General features: G+C 42.6%; 1 pseudogene; it reads left to right on the forward strand.

The window, feature by feature from the left end:
* The first annotated feature begins 1,694 nt into the window (after positions 1–1,694).
* Positions 1,695–2,109, forward strand: LOC109943009 (uncharacterized; annotated as a pseudogene).
* Positions 2,110–19,649: the final 17,540 nt, after the last annotated feature.

Genomic DNA, 19,649 nt, shown 5'->3' on the forward strand with positions numbered 1-19,649 from the left:
ACCCTTGCTGTCTCACACCCCCCCCCACAGGAGATGATCAGGTGGTTCAGGAGGAGCCGCCTAACGCTGAGGAGTTCGATCTGATCTAGGTGGCGTTTCCCAGTCGACATTGGCGCCGACGATCCTTAGTTCGTTTTATATTTATCTCTTATTTTGTAATAAGTCTTCCGCTATGTAATAAATACTCTGATGATTTATGACATTTATCTCTATACACTCTGTTATTATATATGTTGTCTTCTTGGCGCATGTATGAGATGCACCCGGCTTTGTCCTTTAAAACCGGGTGTTACATGGCGACCTACTCTCCGCGAATCCCACAAGAGGCCACTCCTTCCACTGTGTCGAGCACGTCTACAAATCCTGGACCAACTCGGTCACGGGCTCAGGTAGACTTCCGCCTCACCCAAGCACCACGTTGGCCTCGAAATTATCAAGGAAAGGGCGCCCGACGTCACCAGACACTACACGACGGTTGATCTTTAGCGACCCTTATTTGGGACCGACGGTTGGTCGCTAAAAGGTATGGACCGACGGTTGGTCGCTAAATATGTTTATAGCGACGGACTGTGGGTCGCTAAAAGTCTAGAAATTTAACGACTTATGGTCGGTCGCTATAGAGGTAATTGTGTGACTGATGGTGGGTCGCTATAGGGGTATGTGATTTTTATGCTTCTTATTTACTCACCAAAGCCCATCTAAAGGCCTACTAAACAAACAAACGAACCCTATTCCACGCGCGCAGCCGCCGTCACTTCTCCCATGGCCGCCCCCTCCCTCAGCCGTGGAGGGTGCCGCCGCCACCTCACCCTTGGTGCTCACCGAGCTCGCCCTTAGCCCTGTCGTGCCCTTGCGCTCGGTCCTCATTGGTTCCGGGGGAGGTGACGAAGCGGCGGCGGAAGAATTATCCCCGTCACCATCTATCTCCTCTCGGCTCTCGCCGTCTCGCGCCATCGAACACCCGCCTTCCAGGGCGAGCAGACGTTGTCGGGCTCATCTACGGTGTTCGGCGTTGGAGTGGTACCGATCTTGATTCCCACTAGAAATTTTCTCTTACCCACCGCTCAAGCTACTCTCAGCCTTATCCCCACTAAAAATAATTTTGGTTTAATTATTATGAATTTTAGGATTATTTAAAATATGATTTTGAATTAAAAAAAATATAGAAAAAAGAAAAAAAAACTAACCTAACTAACCCTTGGCCCATTAGGCCCATGAGCCGCCCGCTCCCTGCCCCTTCCCTAACCCTAAGCCGCCGCCCCTGGTCCTAGCAGCCGCCGCCATCCCTTCTCCCTCTCCCTCCTCTCCTCTAGCTTCTCTCCCTCGCTTCCCTCCCCTGCAGCTTCCTCACACCATGGAGTCGCGCCCAGCCGCCGAACACCGCCAGCACCCGCGCCCCTGCAGCCAGCCGTGCCACCACAGCCAGTGCCCCCCGCCTCCGCCTGGCGGCCGGTCACAATCGGCCAGCCGGTTAGCGCGCCTGCGCCCGAACGCCTCGCTCCAGCCACTAGCCCACGCCCGTCGCACGCCGCCCATGTCATGGCGGCGCTAGTCGCTGCCCCACTGTGTTCTAGCAGATGGTAGTCTCTTCTCCCTGCGTTTGCTTCTCGATCTGCTGCCCTCTTTCCATCGTCTTTGCCTTCCGCGGCACACAGGTCCTTCCTTGTACTCAGGCCTCTTCGTTTCTGAGGGCCATGGAGAAGGCGCGGCGGCGGCACGTGCCGGCGTTCAGGGAGTGGAACTACTATTACTCCTCCTCCTCGTCAACCTCCCCGGACTCCGCGCCCGCCGCGGCCGAGCCCTGCTGGTGGTACGCGCCGGATCCGGAGGGTGGTGGTTGTCAGGCCCGTCGACGAGGACCTTTACCGCGTGCCTCCGCCGGATGACAACGACGGCGCCGCCGCTGTCTCCCGCCTTCCCAGGCGCCGGGTACGTAGTACGCTCGTACGTGGCACGGCAGACAGACATATGCAATGCAGCCAACGACTGCCAAACAAACGCTTGCGTGTTCTGAAAACTTCGTCATCTCGAGCTGTGTGTTCTTTGCAGAAGCGTGCAGCGAGGAGGAGCTTGTGGATGGGTTGCTTGGGCCTCAACTGCGTGGCCTGAAGCCTCAAGCTAGTAGTAGTACGTAGGTTTTACAAGGTGCATTCGGGCGGCTAGGGATCATAATCTGGATTGTCCTTAAGTTTTTATTGTGCTAGGGGAACATAAGAAAGTATGTAGAGAAAAATGAGAGGAGCTGTTGTTACCCTCAATTCTTTGTGATTATTGTGCTAGAGTGATGTAGTTGTTGGCTTTTGAACAATAGCTGGAGTGATATGAAACATTAGTGATCTAGTTGTGAATGATATTATAATTGTGATGCTTTTGTGAATATATAATTGTGGTGCTTTTGTGTTTATGTGATGGATCTATGACTGTGGTATACTGATTAACTGTGTATGTCTTTATGATTTGTGTATAAAAATCTGTGATTTATGGTGCTTAATTAAATGTATATTATTATTAATAAAAACTGTAAAAAGAGTGACTTTCTGTTGGTTGCTAAATGTATAGTATGGCAACTTACGGTTGGTTGCTAAATCTATAGTACAACAACCCACCATTGGTCGCTAAATATACAATATTAGCAACGGACGGTCGGTCGCTAAAAAGATGTCGGTCGCTAAAGCCTTTAGCGACGGCACTTACAGCGACCATCCTTATGGGTCGCTAAAGGTTTTTAGCGACCAACCGTAGGTCGCTGAAGGCCGTTTTAGCAACCAACCGTAGGTCGCTGTAGGTGAACCGTCGTGTAGTGAGAAAACAACAGAGCTGGCGTATTACCAAGGGGTTTTCGCCATACTCAGCACTGCTCCAACCACTACAGCATGGGAAGCTTTCCCATCAGGTAGGCTCGGGTACGTGACCGAGCCCTCGGCCCTGGCTTCGGCTCTCTGCGTAGTCGAAGATGCAAATACAGGAACCAGACATCTCCACCGGGCACAAGTCAACAGCGAGTACAAGGACCATACCGGCTACAAGGGCTCGGCCTCGCCTCCTCACCATACATGACAAACCCCGGCGCCCCTGGAGACCCTCCTTGGGGCTCTAAATAGGGGCGTCCAGGACTTCAGGCGGACCGGCGAACACTTCACGGTTTTCCCCTCCATGGCGATATTGGCACTTGCCTCAATCAACCCCAGGGACTTGGGATCCTTCCCTCTTTCGACCACCTTGTATTCCCTACTTCAAGCACTTAGGTTCAAGTAATATAAGTCTCATCCTCCCTCTGCTGGAAGTAGGGCTTTCTCTAGCCCGAACCAGGATAAACGACTTGTGTCACCTTGCATCACCCATCTGAGCCGAGGCACGCAGCACCATTTCACTATTTGGTGAGATCCTCGGGTCAAAACACCGACAAGGTTATACCTAGGGTGATGGTGGGGTCAGGCTAGCGGGGTTGTGGCGGGTCGGTGTAGTGGCGACGAGACGCGGTGCTGGTGGACCCGCAACGGCTAGAAAGACCTCTACAAAAAAATTAACACAAGTCCGCCAAAAAAAATTTCGACAACACCTCCCCGCACCGGGAGGTTTCCAAAACATGCAAATAAAAGTAACATCACGGTGGCTGACATGCACACATATACATCAATGCCTCCATAACCACATATACATATTTGTTCTCACATATCCATACATAAGTAAAAATAACTTAGCACAACTTCACAAGTCACAATTTCACACTCACAATTAAAGTGGTTATAGTTGTCATAATACGATAAAAGGGTTAGACCTTGGTCCTGGGATAGAATTCAAGGATCCTTCTTCTCTGCTAAGCCTACAACTATTACTTTATCCGATGACAATACAATACTACTATTACTTCGAGGAGGAGAGTCTTCCTCTTCCTAGCATCTAGGCTATCTTCTAGTGTTTGACTTAACACAATGACACATAGGCACCCACATGCTTGAACTAAGATGATACACTACGGACATCACACATTCAAGAAGGGAGACCTTGCTCCATGGATAACTAGACAGCGGATCGAGCGAATAGATTCAAACTTGAAACAGTGATGGCTAATTGGAAAGAATCATGTGATGATACTGATGGCTAACTGGGAGCGATCATATGATAATAGCGACCTGCCAAACTGTGATGACGCAATAGCATTCCATGAACCAAATCCAAATGTAGGTTCATTCCTTTTTATATGTTATAGAGGCTATCAGACCCAAAAGGAATTGAAAACTGTAGTTCAGGTTCAGCCATACACGAGAGCGAGCTGGTCAAAGAGACCTCCAGTTAACAGTTAACACCACAGCAACCATAGGCTCATAGCACGTCTGCTTCTTAGTTCTTAATCACATTCTTCATCCAAGTAGTACTTAACTTCCTAACATAACAACAAAGTTCTACCACACATTTATATGCTGCTCATTAGCATCTATTTGACCGAGTTATAAATCTTAAAGAAAAAATTGGATTGGATTTTCTCTATGGTTATCATACCTTAGAGAGAATTGAGGGCTCACCTGCACACCGTGGACGAGGGGGCGTGGACGAGGCTGGAGCATGGCGTCATGCTAGAACACTCGATAAAGGTTTTTTTTTCACCAAACCTTTCGTGGTATGTTTCTATAATATGTAGACCTAAATATTTAATTTTGGCATAGTTATCAAAGTGTTTGCTATGACTATTAGATTTAGTTCGTTTAATTAAATTTCTTCGGTTAATTCAAATTTGAACCGTAGGTCACTCGAAAAGTGGAAAACAGTGAATGCAAAAATGATAATGATGTTATTTAACACAAGTTACGGTCTATTTTAGTAGCAGATCGGAATTTTCGAGCACTATGCTCACGAAACAAGACCATGAACTTGCGATCCAGTTATTTTAAATATGTATAAAACACAAATAAAATTAGAAAATCATGAACCTTGTCGACATGTCATGATATCATATGTAGAGACTGATAAAAATTTGACGGTGTTTCATGAAAGTTGTCACACATTATGTGTAGAAACCTAGCAGGTCTCCATATGGAATCATAAAACTTGTATGGAGACGTGCTAGGTTTCTACACATAGTGCATGACAACTTTCACGAAACAGCGTCAAATTTTTATCACAACCTTTACATATGATATCGTGATATCTCGACAAGTTTCATAATTTTCTGACTTTGTTTATATTTTATACAATTTTAAAACAACTAGTTCGCGGTCATATTTCGTGAGCATGGTGTTCGAAAATTTCGGTTTATTCTTCAAATAGGTTGTAACTTGTGCTAAATAACATGAGTATCATTTTTGCATTCACTGTTTTTCCATTTTTGAGTGACCTACAGTTGAAATCTGAATTATCCGAAGAAATTTAATTAAATGAGCTAAACATAATAGTTATATAAAACACTTTGATAATTGTGCCAAAATTGAACATGTAGGTCTACATACTTTAGAAACACACCACAAAAAGTTTGAAAAATAGAAAAAACAAATATACTTTAACGAGTGTCAAATAAAGTCAGTCAACAACATAAAGGTTTGTAGAGTGTTTGTCAGGTGACACTCAGTAAAGAAGATATTTTGTCGAGTATCAATGTCTGACACTTGGCAAAATTAACAGCCATTAATTATAGATGGCTGCTGACAGCCCTTTGTCGAGCATTGTTTTTCACCGGAAGCTTGACACTCGGCAAAACCTTCTTAATTTGCCGAGTGTTTTTCTATGACGAGTGTTGCTCTCAATAAATTAGGTCTGTACCGAGAGTCTTATTTTGTTGAGAGTGGCACTTTGAGTGCCCGATAAATTGCACTCGGTAAAGTGCCAGATTCTGATAATGATTAAATAGTATCTTTGCTTACAAATTGAATTATATCAATTTTATATTATAATAGTTAAATTTTGTTACGCAAACTATTGACCAATGTTTTTAATTTTTTTATCGCCTTGTAAAATACAACAGAGGTTTGCTTGAGTACAGGTATTTTGTTAGTCTCAGAGATAACACAATATTTAACTAAATACACGACTCTCTGTATTCACAAAGTTCTAACATATATATTGAGGAAAGGTCAACACAGTATTTAAATTCTTTAGATGCATCTTATTTAAACATTTTATAGACTGTAAATAAGCATCTACATGACATAATAGTAAGTTCATAATCCAACGACAACGTGCAAAAGTTCAAAAAGGAACACTACAACACTTCTTAAAACAAATCATTTTGATGTTGACCCACATATGTATTGTGACAACACCAACAAACGCATTGCTACAGTTCATGTGGTAGTGCTTGATGACCTTACTTCTTGATGTATTTGATTAACCATCTTGCGAGGTGTATTTAGTATTAAAACTGGGTTAGAGTAAAGAAAGAGGTAGATTAATAGCTATCATGATATTAGTTGAAGAGGGGAGTATATTTATGGCTGATGCATTTTGGATGCCTATTTTTAATAGTGAAGTTAATTGGATCCACCTCTTTAAAAACGGTACAAATTGAATTCTGCCCCGTATATATCTTGCCGAAAGTATCATCTCCAAATAAAACTTTAACTTGCTGGATTTGAGTGCATCCTCTTGTTATTGGTCGGCCGGCTCTTGCCGCCTAAAAAGATGACATCGGGTCATCAATGCAACCCAAAATCTAGCCATAAATATTAATGATTATATCATAGTAACTTTAGGTAAAGTAGTAGAGAGAGGGAAGTAAAGAAACGTTGGCTGTAACTTCAAGAATCGGCTTATTGCACTAACATCATAGAAAATAAAAATATTAAATTAATAAGTCATATATGAATGCACTAACATCATGTCCACCATTATTGGTGCAGTGAGCCATAAACACAAACATTCATGCACAACCCCATTAAAGTTAGAGAGTGTCTTGAGGGGTCTCTAGTGGGATAAGTGAAAAAATTAAGACAAGCCCGTTTTCTAAACGACTCTCTATACATATTGTATTTTAACTGTATTTATAATCTAGTAGCTTTGGATTGTATCATGCAGTATCTTAGCTGTCTATTATACTTGAAAAACATACCAGAGTTATAGGTTGTACATGCCCTTAGTGGCTGGTGTTCACAAATGTACTCCCGCAATCCTATAAAAATATCATTCTTGCTTTTCAAAAAAATAAAACTTTAAATAAACTTCACAATCTATATCATCTAGAAACCGTTGTAAATAAGGCTAAAATGGAAGTAAATAATTATTTACGTTGGATTTTTTCTTATTATTTATGTCAGTTACTAGCCGTCAGCAACATAATGTGGTATATAGGCTTTAAAAGGCCATCGTAAATAAGTCTAACTTATTTACGTCGCTTACAAATAAGCGAGGATTATTTACATCGGTTTTTAGTAGCCGACGTAAATAAGGCTTATTTACGTCAGATATTAAAAACCGTTGTAAACAAGCCATGTAAATAACCCTCGCTTATTTACATCGGTTTCTAGAGTCAACATAAATAAGTTAGACTTATTTACGACAGCTTTTAAAAGCTGGTATAAATAATCCAATTTCTGCACATTAGAACTGTTATTTTTTAATCACAAAGCTCCCACAAAATAATATATCTCACAAATTCAGGGCCATATTCCTAGAACATAATTGTACCACACAATATCAAGTCATACAATATCTAGTTAAACAAATCTATACAATACCAAGACCATATATATAATATCAAATCCATACTGCCAAGTCTCATTCACAAATGTGACTACAAAGTCCACACAAATGAGAATACATCGGGGATAATCATTCGAGTTGCGCGCACTATCTTCGGAGGTAAATTGGCAAATCGTTTAGCTGTCGAGTGTCGAGTCACGGTTCCGTGGAGTAAAATGCACGATAAGTTAAACATCTAACAGTGGTACATAAAGGGGGTAAATAATTGACATATGGTCGTAGGTGTTTTCATGAACATAATGAAGAATTTGTATGAAAAGAAAAGCAGTACATTGCTTGAATTGAACTACACATCTCAGAATTCCTAGATCAAGGATTAGTTTGTAGCAACTTGGTCCTAGGTGTTGACGTTGACATAATGTACGATATGGATGGGTATTATGATAACATAGTGCAGCAACAGGAGGAAGTGAATGGACAGTCTATCAATAGGCCTTGATTAAAGAGTCATCGTAGTGGTGCCAAGTGATTAAGGGAGGTATTTGTTTGGAATTATAATTATATAATCTAGATAAATTATAATTCCTGGAATTATAATTATATAATCTGGACAGATTATAATTTCAAACAAATACCACTAAGCCCAGAAAAAACGGGTATTCTTGTGTATCAAACGAGTATTTATTGTGTATCAAACGAGTATTTATAAAATAAACGGGAGGAAGGGAAAGCAGGTCACGCGCGCGCCCTTTCTTTCCTGTGTCGCAGCTTTCAATATGGTGAACAGTTGAAATCAAAAAACAGAAACCGAGATTTAAAGCTGCCAAATTCTAATTAATGTAGAACAGCATAGATCTCAGGCCTAGAGGACCTTTTCTATTCTTAGACAGCCGAATAATATGACATTTTCAGACAAGCTATTTTTACAGACTCTCTGTCCTTAATGCCATATATTATAAGTTCATGCAATCTCTATTTTAATTTGTTAGTAAAATATCAGAATGATATACCATAGATAGTTTTGGACAAGTAGTTCTTTGGACAGTCATGCTTGCCAGTGCGTCAATACACTCACACACATCATTTTTTCATAAACATGTCGAAATCAAAAGTTTATTTGGCTGCAAACATATCTAAAACTTAATAATTTTCATCGCATGGATTTACAGCAGCAAAGTACATGTCACCCAGGTTGTTAGCATCTCACTAATTAAATCTATAGCATCCTAAAGTACAACCATAACATGCATTGTTGCTCCCTTTGCATAGAGCAAACTTAGCTACTAATCGCCAAAAGAACTAATCTAAAAACCACATCAATCTTTACAAAAAATGCATAAATACCACTGTACTGGTTGGAACAGGCTACAACATTGGATTCCCATCTGACCATGGCTTCCGCAACTAAGGCCCCGTTTGTTTTAGCTTTTTTTAGTTTTGACCACGAGAAGCTACTGTAGGCTACTAAACATCTAACTTTTCAGTCTGTTTTTATGAGAACCGCTTGGTGAAAACCATTCAAAATCCGCGTGAGCATAGAACCGGTGAGTCATCATTATTGTAGAAATCCATCATTTTCTAGATTTTAAACCCTATATACCCCATTCATCTTCCTCCTCATGTAATCCTCATAATACTCCCCACAGCTAGATTTTTTCAGATAAGGTCGTTAGAAAAAAAGCTGAAACAAACAGACCTTAAAGACCTCAATCGTTAGTCCTGGTTATATGGACATGTACTAAAAAGAAACTTTAGTTCCGGTTTGACATAAAACCAGTACTAAAAGGATCTTTAATACCGGTTCGTGGCATGAATTAGTACTTAAATGTCTAGTGACATTTTATTTTATATATATATATATATATTTGTATGTTCTTAATATAAATCATGTTCATCTTATAGGAGCAGAAGATTTCGTCCAACATAATAGAATTCTCCCTCTTTAGATACGACCTATTTATTTATAAACCCTATAAGTTGATCTTCAATTGCTTGTATCCTATTCAAAGCGAGTAGCGGATACATCTTCTGCCATTCTTAGTACCCATGATTTGCCAAGAGCATTAATAAAAAGTGTTATTAAATTAAACTAAAAGCTAAGATTATTTGTAGTGATGAAATCAACGTCAATACTGCAAAAATGTTGATGTACTTCAGTATCTTTGGCCATTGACTTGTTATCTACGAATGCGTGAATAAATTTATAAAAGTAGTAACTGTTGGTACTTGTTTTCAATTGTTGTGAATTAAAAACAAGACAACATAATATTAAACATTAAATGACCTTCGTCCTGTCAAGCATTATCTTTTCTTAAAGATAATGAGTATAAGATTACTTGCAAACAACCTTTCTTCAAAGGTTGTTCATAAGTAAGAATTTGAAACAGAAAGCATTCATGTTTAAATGGTAAGCAAAATGATGAATGTTTTATCCTCATTATTTGCTTATATGAGTTTTTATCATTATACGATGAATAAAACACGAGTACATGATTACATTTGTACCTTAGATCAACGCGAAGGAATACAAGAGAACGATCTTCGGTAAAATGAGCAATTGAGATTGCGCCTTTTACACTTTGATCGTTGAGTGAACAGTATGGGTGTACTGTTCATATATTTATAGGCAGGGGACGCAGTCTAGACTAGTTTACAATTGTGACCCTAATATCTATACATTTGCCCTAATACAAACACTAAGGATAAATAAGTCTTTCTACTCTCAATTTAGTTTGTCGTGTGACCATCGGAACTAGCTTAATCCAAAGCTATGATACTTGTCGTATCACTTGCATTCCTCGCTTTGCTGTTCTAGCTTTGGCATTTGGTACTACAACATGTCTGTTAGATGAATCAAAGCAACTTGATTATTCTGAGGATCTTTGGCTGGGATGAAGACCCCCAACAGTAGTCCCTTCGCGGTGCTAGATCGTTTTTCATAAGGAGCTCGATCCGCGAAACATACAAAGGCTTCAGAATGTCGAAGGTCCAAAAAACACCTCTGAGCTTGTTATTAAAAAACGAATAAAAAAGCCACGGTCTCCGTTAGTCCACTGATCAGCCATAGAGATGGCAATGGGTACCCGAAACCCGGTGGGTTTTTACCCTATTAGGGCACGGGTACGGACTAATATCCAAACCCACGGGTTTCTTAATGGGTGATAAGCTAAACCCAGCGGGTACGGGTATGGGATCCTAGTACCCATACCCACAAACCCATGGGTTTCTAAAACCCGGCATAATATTATTAAACAAACCAAAAGTTCATTTTATGGCCTAGTAAACATGGTTGGCAGCCCAGCCCATTAGCTATCTATGAAATCTAGAGCCTCAGTGCAGGAACGATTGGCTAGCATCCGAATGAGCCCAGCCTAGTAAACATGGTTGGCAGCCCAGCCCATTAGCTTTCTTGTCGGGCACGGGTAGCCCGCGGGTACCCGGTACCCGGGTGGGCACGGGTACAGGCAAAAACTTGTACCCGGCTGCGGGCATGGGTTTCTTAGCGGGTATATTTTAATTTCGCGGGTACGGGTTTGGGAACATAGTACCCAGCGGGTACGCGCCCGTTGCCATCTCTAATCAGCCAGTGTAACTGGTGCGGCGGTTCGCCTTCTTCTCCTGCAGGACTATATAAACAGATTGGTTGGTGTCAGGTTATTACAGCATTCATTGCACTTGCGTCGTTGTGCTGCTAAAAAATTTTACTGCAGCCGAAGGTGTTTGCATTCTTTTCATCTTTTGACCGTGCTTCGACATATGTGGTAAAAACTCTTAGTTTAGCTTTGTCTTGACAATTTAATGGCCAGAATTAGATCTACTGCTAGGCTGACGAATGACGGCGGGGAGACCGAAGCAACCGAGACAGCTCCGATCTTAGAAATTATGAGAGATTCTCAGATGGTTGCTCAAAGGGAAGAGGAAATTATGCCAGAGAAGAACATTGTTGATGCCGAAGCCAACATTGATGATGCCGAAGATGTAGATGGCATCTTGAGTCCGAGCAAACCCAGTCATATTGAATTTGGCAGATCTACTGTGAAGCCTGTTTACCTGGCAATGAAGAAACTTGGTTATTTCGGAAAGAATAATGATGAGTTCATAAGGTTTGCGGGTAACGAAATAGTCCCGAAACCAAAGGATGATGAGGTGATAGTTTTTAAGAGCTTTTTCCGCGCCAGGCTTCGGTTCGCTTTGTACAAAATAATTGGCAAAGTACTAAAAAATTTCAAAATGTATCTTCATCAGCTGACTCCAAATGCAATAGTCAGGCTCAGTGTTTACATATGGGCCCTCCAAAGCCAGGGCATGAGCGCAACTGTTGAAGGCTTATGTAGGGTTCATGAGCTTCATTATCAGACGAAGGCTAGAGCAGATAGCCTCCACAAGAACTTCAGGTGCTACAATTTTGCATACCGAAAGGACACCAAAGCTCTAGTGATTGGGTACTTGACAAAATGGCCTACTGGTTGGACAAGCGAGTGGTTTTACTTGAAGGCTGACAAGAAAGGGAGAAGCTCATGGGCATGGTGATGTGACTGTTGAAATTAAGTTTCGGCGTGACAAGGCCTTTGTGCAATATGCAACTCGACTCCCCATGCCAGCTGGCTGAAGTTCAATTCAGAGTTGTGGCTGAGCACATCAGTACTCGAGACTTAGTCTAAGAATATTTGGCCAATAAAAATTTTCCAACATCAAGTGGATGGGGAAATCCCGAAGATCAAATATGAAGAAAAGAAGCTTGAACTTGTAAGGCTGCCATATCGTTTTCAGTTTGGCTTTGTTCAGTTCGTGTCCGTGGTCGAGTCGTGTTGCTGGTTTAGGGTGTATCTTCGTCGTAGATCAAATGTGCCTTCGCCACTATCCCATCCACCATTACCCAGATCACAAGTCGATCCACCCCATTAATCGACTTGCCCTCGCTAGCCGCCGCTGCGCCAGCCCTAGATAGATTGGAGATAGGGAAGTTTTGCCCTAACCACGCCGCCTTCTAGTCGTGCCTCTCAAAAACATAACTTGAGGTACCTTCCTTAAACCGGGCATAACTTTTCGCTCGGTTGTTCAAAAAATCTGAAATTTTTATGGGAGCTTGGTGACACCATTCAGAGGCCAACCAAACTCGCCTACAGCATGTTTGGTTTCGATAAAATTGTCAAAAAAATTTGTCAAAGCTCTTGCACGCTTTTCAGAGAACTTGCTCATTTTCTGTAGACCACATTTGATCTCTGTTTTAGGTGAAACTTGGTGTAGCTCATATTTTGTTGCTTCTTGTGCTGAGAAAAATATCAAAAAAATAATACAAAAAAAATGAAAAACAAAATCACCAGTGAATCCTACTAGTGCTTTTTTGGCGTCGCTGTACAATATTTACGATATTGCCATTCTGCTAGTTCCATTGTTCTTTGTTCCAACTTGTTGTGCTACGCCTCGGATACATCTCTTAGCTAGCAATTGTGACTTGTGCTTTGGATATTTATTGAACTTCGCTCATCTGCACTCGATTTTGTTCCACATTCACATACATATTGTGCCTGTCCTACAGCTCCACATACTATATCTTCTGATCAATACAGATTTAACCTTGCAATCGCGGTTTCACTACCTCTTGGTAAGTATCACGAACCAGCCTCCGATTGTACCATCCTTTGCTTTGTATTTCGTCAGACACTTGTAAGAGCTTGGTAAGATACAATAGAGCGTGCTCCTGTGTTCCACCTGAGAGGAGAGTGTAGTGAAATTATTAGGATAACCTGCACCATTTGTTTCCTGTTTTTGTGTTTCGATGGCAGGCGACGAAGAAGAAGCAAGGATCCCTACAGACTTCGATGAATGTGTTAGCCGCCAAGATCTTGAGGCAAACAACAAGCTCTTGAAGGAGCAAATGGAGGAGATGGTCCACAAGTCAGTGCATGTTGCCTTCATTGACATGGACCTTGGCAAGACTTACGAGAGGCTGGATCGACGATTGTTCGAGATTGTCGACAGACTTGCTGTGTTGGAGACGCAACAACAAGCACCGCCACCACCACCTCCTCGTCCACGTCATCCCGATGATGCGGTGTTTGATGCAGAAGGTAACTATGATGAAGCGGCCACCAGAGATTTGTGCCTATGTCACCGTCTTCATCAAAACACAGAAGGTATGCCACACCGCCAACAAGGTAATAAAAATTATGCTCCTGACGACCCTTATGCTAAGATTAAATTTACTATACCATCCTTTTCGGGTCATTATGATGCTGAGGGATATCTTGATTGGGAGATGACAATAGAACAAAAATTTGCTGCCCACCTTGTACCTAAACGACATCAAGTTAGACAAGCCACTAGTGAATTTAAAGATTTTGCTATTGTCTGGTGGACTGGTCTAGTTGGGGATGGCAGAGCACCTACGACTTGGGAAGATCTTAAGGTAGCTATGCACGATAGATTTGTTCCACCATCTTATCATAGAGAATTGCGTAAGAAATTGATGCGTTTAGAGCAAGGGGATAAATTTGTTCAAGATTATTATGCTGAGCTTCAGAAGGGATTGCAGCGTTGTGGGATAGTAGAGGGACATGAGGATGCTCTTTGCCGTTTTTATTCAGGTTTGCGGCGTGCATTCAGGACATTGTGGATTACAAAAATTTAACACTGTCAACAAGTTGTTCCAGTTTGCTATGCTTGCAGAGAAGGAATTGCAGGGGTGCCAACATTGACCTAGGGCTACTTTTGGTGCCTCCTCTACATCACGGACGCACACACCTGCCTCGAGTCATACACATTCGACCACTCCAGCACATGTTGGTAAACTTCCTTTGCATGTACCTACTGATAGTCGCCTAGAGGGGGGGTGAATAGGGCGAAACTGAAATTTACAAATATAAACACAACTACAAGACGGGTTAGCGTTAGAAATAAAATCGAGTCCGCGAGAGAGGGCACAAAACAAATCGCAAGCGAATAAGCAAGTGAGACACGCGGATTTGTTTTACCGAGGTTCGGTTCTTGCAAACCTACTCCCCGTTGAGGAGGCCACAAAGGCCGGGTCTCTTTCAACCCTTCCCTCTCTCAAACGGTCCCACGGACCGAGTGAGCTTCTCTTCTCAAATCAAAGCCGGGAACAAAGCTTCCCCGCAAGGGCCACCACACAACTGGTGCCTCTTGCCTTGATTACAATGGAACTTTGATCACAAGAACAAGTGAGAAAGAAAAGAAGCAATCCAAGCGCAAGAGCTCAAAAGAACACAAGCAAATCACTCTCTCTAGTCACTATGGCGTTGTGTGGAATTTGGAGAGGATTTGATCTATTTGGTGTGTCTAGAATTGAATGCTAGAGCTCTTGTTGTAGTTGGGAAGTGGAAAACTTGGATGCAATGAATGGTGGGGTGGTTGGGGTATTTATAGCCCCAACCACCAAACATGACCGTTGGCAGGGTCCTCTGTTCGATGGCGCACCGGACAGTCCGGTGCACACCGGACAGTCCGGTGCCTCCTGCCACGTCATCATTGCCGTTGGATTCGACCGTTGAAGCTTCTGACTTGTGGGCCCGCCAGGGTGTCCGGTGCACACCGGACATCTACTGTTCCTTGTCCGGTGTGCCGGAGTGGGCGCGCCTGCCAACTGCGCGCGCAGAGCGCGCATTAAATGCGCGGCAGAGAGCCGTTGGCGCGGAGAAGACCGTTGCTCCGGAGTCGCACCGGACAGTCCGGTGCACACCGGACAGTCCGGTGAATTATAGCGGACGAGCCGTTGGCTTTTCCCGAAGCTGGCGAGTTCCTGAGGCCGACCTTCATTGGCGCACCGGACACTGTCCGGTGTACACCGGACAGTCCGGTGAATTATAGCGAAGTCGCCTCTGGCAATTCCCGAAGGTAGCGAGTTCGAGTCTGAGTCCCACTGGTGCACCGGACATGTCCGGTGGCACACCGGACAGTCCGGTGCGCCAGGCCAGGGGTGCCTTCGGTTGCCCTTTTAGCTCCTTTGTTGAATCCAAAACTTGGTCTTTTTATTGGCTGAGTGTGAACCTTTTACACCTGTATAATCTATACACTTGGGCAAACTAGTTAGTCCAATTGTTTGTGTTGGGCAATTCAACCACCAAAATTATATAGGAACTAGGTGTAAGCCTAATTCCCTTTCAATCTCCCCCTTTTTGGTGATTGATGCCAACACAAGCCAAAGCAAATATAGAAGTGCATAATTGAACTAGTTTGCATAACGTAAGTGTAAAGGTTGCTTGGAATTGAGCCAATATAAATACTTACAAGATATGCATGGATTGTTTCATTCTTATATAACATTTTGGACCACGTTTGCACCACATGTTTTGTTTTTGCAAACTCTTTTGTAAATCATTTTCAAAGTTCTTTTGCAAATAGTCAAAGGCAAGTGAATAAGATTTTGAGAAGCATTTTCAAGATTTGAGATTTTCTCCCCCTGTTTCAAATGCTTTTCCTTTGACTAAACAAAACTCCCCCTAAAAGAGATTCTCCTCTTAGTGTTCAAGAGGGTTTTGATATATCATTTTGAAATACTACTTTCTCCCCCTTTTGAACACAATAGGATACAAATTGAAAATATTCAACAGTTTTTGAAATTGGTGGTGGTGCGGTCCTTTTGCTTTGGGCTCACTTCTCCCCCTTTTTGGCATGAATCGCCAAAAACGGAATCATTAGAGCCCTCGAAGTGCTTTCTTCCCCTTTGGTAATGAATAAAAGAGTTAAGATTATACCAAAGACGAAGTCCGGTCTTTTCGCTTTGAGCTCATTTCTCCCAAAGACAAGGTCCTTTTGCTTTGAATTCTCCCCCAAATGATGGAGAGAAGCGTGGAGTGATGGCGAAGGATGATTTACGGAGTGGAAGCCTTTGTCTTCGCCGAAAACTCCAATTCCCTTTCAATATACCTATGACTTGGTTTGAAATAGACTTGAAAACACATTAGTCATAGCATATAAAAGAGACATGATCAAAGGTATACAAATGAGCAATGTGTGCAATTTTAACAAAAGAAGTTCCTAGAATCAAGAATATTGAGCTCATGCCTAAGTTTGTTAAAAGATTGTTCATCAAGAGGCTTGGTAAAGATATCGGCTAATTGATCTTTAGTATTAATATAAGAAATCTCGATATCTCCCTTTTGTTGGTGATCCCTCAAAAAGTGATACCGAATGGCTATGTGCTTAGTGCGGCTGTGCTCGACGGGATTGTCGGCCATTTTGATTGCAGTCTCATTGTCACATAGCAAAGGGACTTTGGTTAATTTGTAACCGTAGTCCCGCAGGGTTTGCCTCATCCAAAGCAATTGCGCGCAACAATGGCCTGCGGCAATGTACTCGGCTTCGGCGGTGGAAAGAGCGACCGAATTTTGCTTCTTTGAAGCCCAAGACACCAAGGATCTTCCCAAGAACTGGCAAGTCCCCGATGTGCTCTTCCTATTGATTTTGCACCCCGCCCAATCGGCATCCGAATAACCAATCAAATCAAATGTGGATCCCCTAGGATACCAAAGCCCAAACTTAGGAGTATAAGCCAAATATCTCAAGATTCGTTTTACGGCCGTAAGGTGAGCTTCCTTAGGGTCGGCTTGGAATCTTGCACACATGCATACGGAAAGCATAATATCCGGTCGAGATGCACATAAGTAAAGTAAAGAGCCTATCATCGACCGGTATACCTTTTGATCCACGGACTTACCTCCTGTGTCGAGGTCGAGATGCCCATTAGTTCCCATGGGTGTCTTGATGGGCTTGGCATTCTTCATCCCAAACTTGTTTAGAATGTCTTGAGTGTACTTCGTTTGGCTAATGAAGGTGCCCTCTTGGAGTTGCTTTACTTGGAATCCTAAGAAATACTTCAACTCCCCCATCATAGACATCTCGAATTTCTGTGTCATAATCCTACTAAACTCTTCACAAGTAGACTCGTTAGTAGACCCAAATATAATATCATCAACATAAATTTGGCATACAAACAAGTCATTTTCAAGAGTTTTAGTAAAGAGTGTAGGATCGACTTTACCGACTTTGAAGCCATTAGCAATAAGGAAATCTCTAAGGCATTCATACCATGCTCTTGGGGCTTGCTTGAGCCCATAAAGCGCCTTAGAGAGCTTATAGACGTGGTTAGGATACTCACTGTCTTCAAAGCCGGGAGGTTGCTCAACATAGACCTCTTCCTTGATTGGTCCGTTGAGGAAGGCACTTTTCACGTCCATTTGATAAAGCTTAAAGCCATGGTAAGTAGCATAGGCTAATAATATGCGAATTGACTCAAGCCTAGCTACGGGTGCATAGGTTTCACCGAAATCCAAACCTTCGACTTGGGAGTATCCTTTGGCCACAAGTCGAGCTTTGTTCCTTGTCACCACACCATGCTCATCTTGTTTGTTGCGGAAGACCCATTTGGTTCCTACAACATTTTGATTAGGACGTGGAACTAAATGCCATACCTCATTCCTAGTGAAGTTGTTGAGCTCCTCTTGCATCGCCACCACCCAATCCGAATCTTGTAGTGCTTCCTCTACCCTGTGTGGTTCAATAGAGGAAACAAACGAGTAATGTTCACAAAAATGAGCAACACGAGATCGAGTAGTTACCCCCTTATGAATGTCGCCGAGGATGGTGTCGACGGGGTGATCTCGTTGGATTGCTTGGTGGACTCTTGGGTGTGGCGGTCTTTGCTCTTCATCCTCCTTGTCTTCCTCATTTGTATCTCCCCCTTGATCATTGCCGTCATTTTGAGGTGGCTCATTTGATTGATCTTCTTCTTCATCAACTTGAGCTTCATCCTCATTTTGTGTTGGTGGAGATGCTTGTATGGAGGAGGATGGTTGATCTTGTGCATTTGTAGGCTCTTCGGATTCCTTAGGACACACATCCCCAATGGACATGTTCCTTAGCGCGATGCATGGAGCCTGTTCTTCACCTATTTCATCAAGATCAACTTGCTCTATTTGAGAGCCATTAGTCTCATCAAACACAACGTCACAAGAAACTTCAACAAGTCCTGAGGACTTGTTAAAGACTCTATATGCCCTTGTGTTTGAGTCATATCCTAGTAAAAAGCCTTCTACAGTTTTAGGAGCAAATTTAGATTTTCTACCTCTCTTAACAAGAATAAAGCATTTGCTACCAAAAACTCTAAAATATGAAATGTTGGGCTTTTTACCGGTTAGGAGTTCATAGGATGTCTTCTTGAGGATTCGGTGAAGATATAACCGGTTGATGGCGTAGCAGGCGGTGTTGACTGCCTCGGCCCAAAACCGATCCGAAGTCTTGTACTCATCAAGCATGGTCCTTGCCATGTCCAATAGAGTTCGATTCTTCCTCTCCACTACACCATTTTGTTGAGGTGTGTAGGGAGAAGAGAACTCATGCTTGATGCCCTCCTCCTCAAGAAAGCCTTCAATTTGTGAGTTCTTGAACTCCGTCCCGTTGTCGCTTCTTATTTTCTTGATCCTTAAGCCGAACTCATTTTGAGCCCGTCTCAAGAATCCCTTTAAGGTCTCTTGGGTTTGAGATTTTTCCTGTAAAAAGAATACCCAAGTGAAGCGAGAATAATCATCCACAATAACTAGACAGTACTTACTCCCGCCGATGCTTATGTAAGCGATCGGGCCGAATAGATCCATGTGTAGGAGCTCCAGTGGCCTGTCGGTCGTCATTATGTTCTTGTGTGGATGATGAGCTCCAACTTGCTTTCCTGCCTGGCATGCGCTACAGATCCTGTCTTTCTCAAAATGAACATTGGTTAGTCCTAAAATGTGCTCTCCCTTTAGAAGCTTATGAAGATTCTTCATTCCAACATGGGCTAGTCGGCGGTGCCAGAGCCAACCCATGTTAGTCTTAGCAATTAAGCAAGTGTCAAGTTCAGCTCTATCAAAATCTACCAAGTATAGCTGACCCTCTAACACTCCCTTAAATGCTATTGAATCATCACTTCTTCTAAAGACAGTGACACCTATATCAGTGAATAGACAGTTGTAGCCCATTTGACATAATTGAGAAACAGAAAGCAGGTTGTAATCTAAAGAATCAAC

The sequence above is a fragment of the Zea mays genome, chromosome 10 (assembly GCF_902167145.1).
Source record: "Zea mays cultivar B73 chromosome 10, Zm-B73-REFERENCE-NAM-5.0, whole genome shotgun sequence".
In the NCBI taxonomy this organism is placed as follows: Eukaryota; Viridiplantae; Streptophyta; class Magnoliopsida; order Poales; family Poaceae; genus Zea; species Zea mays.